Below are 10,425 nucleotides of genomic sequence, written 5' to 3' on the forward strand. Positions count from 1 at the left end.
GGTTGCAGGCCTGCTGGTGCCTATCCCAGCTGTCTATAGGCAGTAGGCGGGGTTTGTGGTTGCTAGTCTCTGCGTGCCCTGCAATTGGCTGACAAGCAGTTGAGGGTGTCCCCTGCCACTGACCCCAGGATACATCACTGAAGATACGCCCCAGTGCATCCTGGATATGTATAGAAAAAGCGGCTCTAGAAAATGGATGTGTACATTGTGTGTGTATTTTCTTTACAGCATCACTTGAACAATAAAAATAAAAGTGAATGGCTTCATACCGAGGCACCTTAAACGCAACACTCCAGAGAGAAAACATACCAGCGAGGAGCCACTTTAGGCAGCTTCACTGCGCAGATTGCTGAGATAATCATAAAGTGTGCAAAAATGTGAAGTCGCGCAGCCCGCTCGAGCTCATCCCATTGGCTGACGAAATGCAAAGGTCAGGTTGAGGGCAACTTGAAGCTTCTTGAGCATCTGTGAGAAAATAAAAATGGAAGACAACAGTGTGGGTGCCCGAAGAGGAGCTGAAGTACTGATGTGATGCAACATGTTGATTTTTGAGCAGGTTGTACAAAATGAGGCCCATGGACCACATGGCAGAGAGGTCAATTTTAGTACATTCATAATTTACTGAATCTGAAGAAGGAGGCCATTTTGACACTTGCTGCTGACATGATGTGATTGACATCACAGTAGCTCAGAGCTCAGGTCACAACCAATCACCGGCTCATATGTTATCTCAGCTTGGTCATGAGACGTTAACACACTTATAATGATAATGTTGAGTGCTCCTTATCAAAAAAAAAAACCACAAACAAATTCAAGATGTTTTTGTTTTAATTGTCCAGTATTAAAGTGGTTCTGTTGTGCAGATGTCGTTGTGTATTTAGAGAGTTGAACACGTGCGTGTTATCGATTATTATCAGCGTGAGAGATTTCAGAGGCGGCAGTGATCAATGACACGTATGAATGAGGTCACACCGCTCACTCATTGACTAATAAAAAAAAAAAAAAAACAGTTCAGACGTCATCAACTCGTCACTAGTTTGGCAACATTCTGGGTATTATTTATGGATGTGGGGAGTTCATGGAATATTTTGTAAATATTGTATATTTATAGTGTAAACATTGCCTCATTTTAATTTATATGTTAGATAATAATGCAGGTAAACATATTCCGCTATAAAATTACATTTTTTATGAATATGTTAAAAAAATCTAAATGTAATGCAGTACGCTGTAAATACACATATTTCATTGTAATTGTATGTACAAAATACATATAGTATGTAACTAAAAAATAAATTTGAAGCCCCCCCATAAGATGCATATGACCAAATATTAAACCTATAACTAAAATATTTATGACTTAATAATGAATATGCAATATTGATTAATTAACAGTACACCTTTAATAAAATACAAATAGGCTTTTGAATGCCATATGAATGTTTCGATAAGCAAGCCTTGGAAAGCTGCCTCTGATGGCAGGGTGGATCTGACCTTTGAACTCTGGCTCTCTGCCTATTGACCTCATATAACATGCCCTTCCTTGCGTGTTGTTTATCATTTAAAATCAATAGTGCACTTGTCTGTTGACAATGTTTTGAAAGGCCCTCTCGGGCAGCAGGGGATGCTAATTCAGGAAAGCCCGTGATTGGCGGCCTGCGAGGCGGGAAGGTTGCAGCTAAAAGCAAATCGGTGAGGGCTGAAGACAAGGAAGCCGATGAGGAGGAGAGTGAAGAGAGAGAGAGTGATGAGTCATGTGATCCGGAGGCACGTGTAAACCTTCTCCCTCTGCCTGCGCTTCCACTCGGATACAACAACCCGCTCTGGACCAATCACTGCGCACCGTCACTGTGTCATGGCGTTTAGCCGCCGCCACTCCACCCCCAATGTCACCCTTCAAGTGCGTTTAACCATGTCATGCCCACTCGCAGCAGTTGGACTGGACTGGTGCAAAACAGGCCACGCTGATGGGTACAAACTAATGCTAAATACTGTAAATGAGATTACTTGACAGATGTCAATCACACTCAATCTCATGCATGCGAGATCCAGTTTTCCGCAATCTTAAAGAGGAAGCCAAAATCTTTATTAACGATAACATGTTCATCTAAACGTGATTTTCTGATAATATTGCGTTTGTGAAACATGATTTAAGCCAGGGAGGTTCAAACTTTTTCCTGAGGTACATTAATTGTTTCGTTTTTTACTTTAACTTATTAACCATGGTAAAAAAAAAAAAAAAAAAATCATGCAGGCAATTACACAGTCAATACAATATATTTATTTTAAAAAACTGCTACATCAAGACATTGCGGACCTTGTCAAAAAGTCATAATGCAATAATAGATTTCATTTATTAGTGCATTTTTTTAACGTTAAGGATGTTTCAAGATATTAAAATGCATACTATTTTTTATTGTTAAATAAGTATTTGTGCTTTAAGTGAATTTCTGTTGTTGTTTCTTTTTTTGTTTCTTTATGGGTCAAAAAAGGACCGGCCCAATATCTGGGTTTGACCAAGTTTTTTTTTAGGTTGTCTGATGAATGTTGCTTTTATTTTTATACAATTTCATTTCATTACAGTATGCTTTTTGTTTCTGTTGTTTTTCTGTTCACAGAGCAGCTGGAGTGTGATGTGATGAATGCAAACATTTGTCTCCTCAAATCTGTAGCGACTGGTCTCGTACGTGGATTGATTTCCGTGCATCTGTCTTTCAACTTCCTCTGCGTCGTGCTTGCCAGGAGGGCGAAAGCACGCACGTCTAAGCTTCGGTAGATGGGAGGAAGGAGACCTCTCCAACATTTGAGGTGTGCGAGTGACGCTAACCCTTTATTTCCCCTTTTTAATGGTGCATCTTTGAAATGGTGATATGACGCCCACATTTATGGATGGGTGCAACAGTGGAGTCAACATTTTTGACGACGTTCTGAAAAACTGCAAAGTGATTCAAATGTGCAACAATGATAAAGTCATTCAAACGTATGAACCTGCATGTTCTTTTTGGAATGCGGGAGGAAGCCAGAGTGCCCGGAGGGAACCCACACGGGCATGGGGAGAACATGCAAACCCCACACAAGAAGGCCAGAGTGAGATGAAAGTGAACTTGTGTTTCTTAACTGTGAGGCGGAAGTGCTAACCACTCTCTCAACGTGCTGCCCATTATGATGGACATGTCCATTCAGTTACATGTTGACTGGACAAACTGGTGTAAGCGAATTTTTGTTATGTTTATTAATGGCCATATTGGCCCTGTAACTGGTGCTCGATGCCAATTTTTTTTCCCCCAAATTTCTAGAAGGTGCTACCGGATGAAGTGGTGGGTGGGGTGGAGGTGTGAGTATCATATTGGAGACCTTTAAAGGGATAGTGTGTAAGATTTAGACCATTTTTCATTACGGCCAGCAGGAGGTGCTGCATTTACCATTGTCCTAAGCTATAACAAACATGGCCGCCTCTGGAGAAGTGCCACCCCTCATGTAATCTAATTTAATGATAACTAGACCTATAATTATATTTAAAACATACTGTTGGTCATTAAGAGCACATCCATGTGCAAGTTTTTGAAATTTACAATCAAATAATTTATTCCTTTTTAATGAAAAACGGTCTAAATCTTACACACTGTCCTTTTAAAATAAACTTGTACATTTTCAATGAAATGCGTGTGCATGCCAAAATGGTGTCTTCAAACATGTTGAAGCCAATAAACAATTATATTAAATAGTATTAAAGAGTAAATAATGAACACGCTGACAAAGTGAGATTAATTTTTGCAGCAATGAGCACTGTGCTGCCACCTGTGGTCAAAGTGTGTAAGTTCTATTATTTGCTGCAGTACGCCTTCTGTCGTGATCTCCCACTGGTGAGTCATGTCACACAATCGCTCTCTCTCTCATGCACACTAACACTAACACAAACAGTGTAGGATTAAAGGACGCATATTGTCAGTGTAACAAATGTTAGTGCTTGGCATCATGATACAATGCGAAGGGTTTTTATATTGTATTTTTTTTTTTTTTTTTTTACTTGGTGTGTGTGTGGATTTTTTGCCAGTAGGTGGAAGGATTTCAGGTCCTTTATCAAGTAAGACAAAACTGTCACCAAGTTGGAATAATTTGCTGTATTACCACTGACAGATAAAATGAAGGAAAAGTCTTTTGATTAAAAAAAAAAAGTGTTACTTAAAGGGACAATGTGTAAGATTTAGACCGTTAAAATATATATATATATATATATATATATATATATATATATATATATATATATATATATATATATATATATATATATATATATATTTTTTTTTTTATTATTTTTTTTTTAAAGGTTGAAAATGAATGGCAAATGCCAACATTCGGTTGAATTTCTCTGTTCTCACTTGAAGCACCTGAAGTGTTCCCTCCAACAAAAGTCACACTCAGCCTCCCCTATCATCTTTATTTTAGTGAGAGATAATCCTGTTGTCACGTGGCCTTGCAGCCAAAGTATCGCAGACATGTATCACTGCGCGCGTGCGCACACACACACACACACACACACGCAAACACACGCACACATACGCACAATAAGCCCACTAAAGCCCAGCAGCGGAGAGCTAAAAAGGAGAGAACAAGTAAGCACACTATGAAATAAAACAACATTATTCAAATTGTTGTAAAAAGAAATTGCGTACAGATAGAGGTAGAAAAATCAATGTAATTTTATGAAAAATAATTTATCAATACCATATGCATCTGAACTTCAAAGAACTTTAAATCGAAACGTGAGCAAGTGGTTGGGAAAAATAAGGACAGTATTAGAAAAACTAAATAATTAAAAACTGAATGAGACAATTATATACAAAAAAAATTATAAACATAAGAAAAAATTCAGATAAAATGTTTATAATTGTTCTTCCTTCCAGCCTGTCCTGTTAGGGGTTGCCACAGAATATATGAAATAAATATACATGTACAAATGCTGCAACTGACTAGCAACCAGTTCAGGGTGTCCCCTGCCTACTGCCTAAAATCAGCTGGGATAGGCACCAGCAACCCTGCGACACTTGTGAGGATAAGCAGCGATAAAAAATGGATGGGTGGATGTAAAAAATGTGTATTGAAAATTAACTTAAATAATACACCGTATATATGTACACGCACATACATGCACACACAAGAAAAGAAAAATTCCGAGAGAGGCAGTGTTTAGTTCCCGGGGCACCTGCCTGCCCCTCGCTCCAATGACTGAGAAATGCAAAATAATTATTACCTCTGAGCGCACACACACGCATAGCCAGCAGAGGAGAGACGTCCTCAAATAACCTCTGCAAACTCATCCAAAATGCTGCATGATGACAGCTCATCAGGCTTTTGCTTACTGCTCCAAATGAACACATGAAGCCACAAACATACAAAGCTGCACATTAACACGCACGCACACTCACACACATGGATGCACGTGGGATGCTGATGGTGAGCCAAAAGAAAAGTAGGACGAAGAGAGGGAAAATGAAAGAGAAAACAAGAAATCAGTGTAGCCTAACAGCTCCAATAAATACAGTCACTTACACGTAGTAGTACTGTAGTAGGATTTTTTTTTTTCGTGTCTGCATGACTTTATTCCGCTGCCGCCTTGTGGCCAAAGGAGGGCACATCAGAAGAAGCAGCACAATTAAATGTATTGTAGCATTGAATCAAGATGCAATATACTCTTTGCTTGATTACGCAAATTTCTTGAAACACAGGAACTACAGCAAAGAGAGAAAAAGATATTTTTTATGCATTAAATTACTGCAGGCATTGACTTTTAATTTTGCGGTGCAGTGGAGCGCTCAGTGCACACTGACTCTTGCTAGTGAGCAGTGAATACGCGAAAGAACAAGTCTTAGCTCCGGCCTCCCTGTGTGAAGTTTGCATTTACTTCCCAAGCACTCCGGCTTTCTCCTACACTCCAAAAACATGCATGGTAGGTGTTTTCGACGCTCTAAATTGTCCTCAGGTATGATTGGGTGCTTGAATGATTGTCTGTCTCTGTGTGCCCTATGATTGGTTGACAACCAGTTCAGGGTGTCCCCAGCTACAGCCTGAAGTCAGCTGGTACAGCAAGCCAGCGAGCCCAGTGAGCTTAAGCAGCTATAGAAAATGGAACCAAGCAACCTCCCCTGCCTGCCCGTGTATTCACCCAGCCTGTACCCCGCCACTCGCCAGCCCGCCAAGTACTCTTGCCTACCCGTATATCGACCACACCTGACCCTGACTACCCATCACAAACTGACAATGGCTTGCTTTCCTTGTAGGTGTCAGGTTGCTTGTCTGTTGGGACACCTTTATTGTGACCAGATACGACAACAGTGCATAGAACTGTGCACAAATGATATGGTTGTCATTATGTAAAAACAGTTGGACTCAGTCGCAAACCAAGACAAGCCAGAGTCAACAAAAATGTGGACTTGAGTATTTCAGCCCTAATGCTAATACACAAGCTCACAATGGCGGCTCAACGTACATATCTTACTAACACTCTGTATATAGTCAGTCAGTTGATCTCACACATACACAATTTTCTGACTCAAGGACAAGAGTTGCCCAAGGTCAACCGGTTCCACATGAGCAACCAACATACGGTGGCCTATGTTCATGTGTGGATTTGTACAGTTAATTTTGTGTGTGTGTGTGTGTGTGTGTGTGTGTAGTGTGTCTGTGAGTCAGTGTCGCAAAAAAGCTACTTCTTTTTCTTACATTTAGATGTGTATGAATGTGTATGAATGTGTGCGCGTGCGTACGTAAGAAAGTTCGCCTTCTATTAGCACTGCTATCGATCAGGGGTTGACGTTACATGTGTGCATGTGTGCGTGCACGCGCACACATAAATGTGTTCTTCCAAGGCCGTCTGAAGGCCACTCCGCCTCGCTTCTGGATCGATGATGTCACACTGGCAGGGGTTGCTTCACGGGATGGAAAGAGGTGAGGTTAGAGGAGCTTAGCATAATGAATAGTCAGCAAATTCCCTTGATATGCTACTGAAAAAGAAGTGGTTAATCGTAAAGGACATTTGGCTTTGAAACTCCTTGCTATATATCAGGGATTTCCAAATTTTATCAACCCATAGCAGATAAAGTGTTTTCGCAAGATGATTCACCGCATCAAACTAAAATGTCCCAAAAATATATTGACGCATCACACTGAAATAATAATGCTCTCTGCACATTAAAACAACCTATTGTGAATTTGGGGCCAGTTACATTTATTTTATAATAAATATTAGAGATGCACCAAGTTTTCAGCTACTTAAAATCTTTGGCCGAAAATGGCAAATATATGCCTTTTCGGTTTTTGTCTGAATATTGATGAAATTCTAAATAATCCGTCAAAAAACAAAACCATGAGGGTGTTGTGGTGAATTTCTCCTTTAATGTGACACACACACATACCCACGGTCTATTATGACAGTTGGCTTAGAGGAATTCAAAACAAGAACGCCTTCAGTCTTCCCCATCATACACACACACACACACACACACAAAATGACATACATGTAATGGTAATGTGAAGGGCTGACAGCACAAAGACAAGACAGGTACACAAATATACCCACAGTGTGAGGCCCCCTTCTTGTGTGTTTTCATAACGTGGTTTAAAGGTTAAATCCTTGTGTTTGTTTTGCATGAACACACACACACGCACACACACACACACACACACACACACACACGGTGCTGCTTCGGTGGAAAAACAACAAAAGGGTCAGAGGCTCCCGGCAACCCCTGGCAGGTGAGCCAGCGGGGCCAATCTTTCAGAGTCCACAGTGTAAGGCTCTCACAATGTTTTCAAAGTTAGACCCCATGACATTGAATATAATTTATAATATATCAAACTAACGCCTCTCAACCAACAACCACCAATTCATGACATATCAAACAAGACAATCAGTCAACATTTTCAGTGACATGCTCATAACTTTTTCAACGTGAGGACTTCAGCATAGCAACAAATACCAGACATTTGTGGGAGACGTCAGGTGCACGCGGACCTAGCCCAAGACTGGAGACGCAGCAAAAAAAAAAAAAAACATCATATAACATCATATATCTGTCACTCCTTCACGGACAAACGCTGGCTGATGGTAGAGCATCCTATCTATTATTGAGCAGGGCTTCCATCATTCCATGAGGCTGAAGGTCAGTGCCATCAATAACCCCCATGGTAACCCCACCCCCAATGCCGCATACACACACACACACACACTCACATTATAGTATCATTACTATTCATTTGAACAGAGCTAGTTTGCCCCAAGAGAGATGAAGTACTGAATCTGTTTTTTTAAGGAGAAGAAGAAAATGGATGAGGAGCAAAGCGGTAAACGCTGAAAAGAGGAGAATCCAGACAAGTGGGGGAAGTTAGTTACATGGCTAATGCTAGGGGTGGGAATATTTGACAGTCTCGCGATTCAATTTGATTCAGATTTGGGTCTACGATTCGATTCTGTATCGTTTTTATCCTAGTGTCTATTAACACTATATATACACAGTAAGTGTGTTGCACATACCATACATATGTGCGTGTGCGTGTATACACACACACATTTGTATGTATGTTTGGGCCTCATTCCCATGGGTCCACACAGACAAAGAAAAGCGTGCCCACAGTGTACAGATGTTTGGTGACAGATGTGCACTGACAGTGCTGCTGTGCACAGGATTAATACACTTAGCAGTACACATGTCAAACTGCATCAAGCCTGCCCCATTCCGCCTCCCTGTGTACTTGCAACGTCAGCCGGTTGCAGTTTAGTAGACTCATTACATCCTCCCGAGGACCGTCAGTAGAAGGCGCTCTAGGGAGTTTAAACTTGCTGAATGGAACGAGTGTCATGGATTACGTGTAATGGATTACGAGAAAATGTGGGTCCTGAGTGAGAAGAGATGAGAATCCCCAAGCTACTGCCAGTTTGAGTTTTGGATCATTTATTCAGTCAATTGTCACATTACGTATATTTGTCAGTCAGTAAGATGGGGGGGGGGGGGGGGGGGGGGGGGGCAGAGAGACAGACAGACAGACAGAGAACAGCTGAGTGCGCAGGGAGCCTTACAGAGTTACAGGAAATAAATCTGAACGATAATTGTGCCTGCTTGTTATCCTGATTGGTCAGCTACAGGCTACACTCGAGTTTGATCTGCAAGATCCATTAGCCTCTTAGCCCAAACCATGTAGCAGCCTCGCGGTTGCAATCTGCTCAGCGAGAAGAAAGACTTTGTTCTTGAAAGCTACAGTCGTTGAATTCAATACTTTTGGCCTTCATTTTGGGGAAAAATAGTGTGCCTGATATTTGGCGAATTACTATTTAGTCTTTATAGTGACTGACTTATCAACTCACACAAATGTTTGTCGGTATTGACAGCTTGTCTGTCAGTCACCACAGGCCAAGAAATGCCCATCTCTGCATGTTTTCAACTTTTTGTTGGGCCGGGAACAGTGCAACTAATCATCCAGAATGGGTTGCTCCTCCCCGCGTTGATATTTAAACAACAAACTCAAGATGAGTGTGAAGAAGACAACACATTGTTACGCGTTCCCTTAATAATGGTCTATCCCTCTCATCTCACACACGCACATTCACCATTGCATGCAGTCGTACAGATGGTTGGTTGTCACCCAGAGGCTGTCATTAGCAACATTTGGTTAACCGTTGTTTTTCTGCACGCAGACACTCATACACGCTTATACATTTTCAATGTAAATTGACCCGTCAAATTACAGTAACAAGTGATTCAGGGAAACACTCATCATCTTTAAAGAAAGAATTTACTGACTACAGTTCAAGATCATGTCGATCCACTTCTCCTGTGCTCCGCTGGGGGGCGGCTTGAGATGCAAGTTCTATTTTTAGCCTACTTTCAGCTGGAGGGCAAGATATTTATAGGCAGAGAGCTGTTACTGTTACAAACGTGCAACTTTGCTGTGTGAACACACACGTCCAAACACATACACACACCCGCAGTCAAGCAGCGGTCAGGAAATGCCCGAAGACATGTTGAATCAAATGCCTGACGAAGGAACAAATTTAAAATGACATGCGCACACCCATAAAAGCAAACATATGGGATTTAGATGGCGTCACAAACAGTTGTAATGTCATTTATCTATGGTAAGTGGCTTCTTGAACAACAGAAACCATCTATGGACGATTGCTCTTCATGGGGCACGTTTATAAACGTTGGAAAGATATGGTCACACGAATCGATGCCAAACGCCGGTTGGAATGTAGTAAATAAAATGTGGCTTGTAGTAGTGTATGCCTCTTGAGTTTACATGTTGACTGCATGGCAAAATGGCATCATGCAAGTTCACTGAACAGAGACGTGCATTGCAGGTAAAGAACATTTATTAAACAGTTTTAAAGGCTTTTAGATAAAATAAAATATAGACAAAAAGAGTGTGAAA

The sequence above is a fragment of the Hippichthys cyanospilos genome, chromosome 13 (genome assembly GCF_059441005.1).
Source record: "Hippichthys cyanospilos isolate Australia breed blue-spotted pipefish chromosome 13, RoL_Hcya_1.0, whole genome shotgun sequence".
NCBI lineage: Eukaryota > Metazoa > Chordata > Actinopteri > Syngnathiformes > Syngnathidae > Hippichthys > Hippichthys cyanospilos.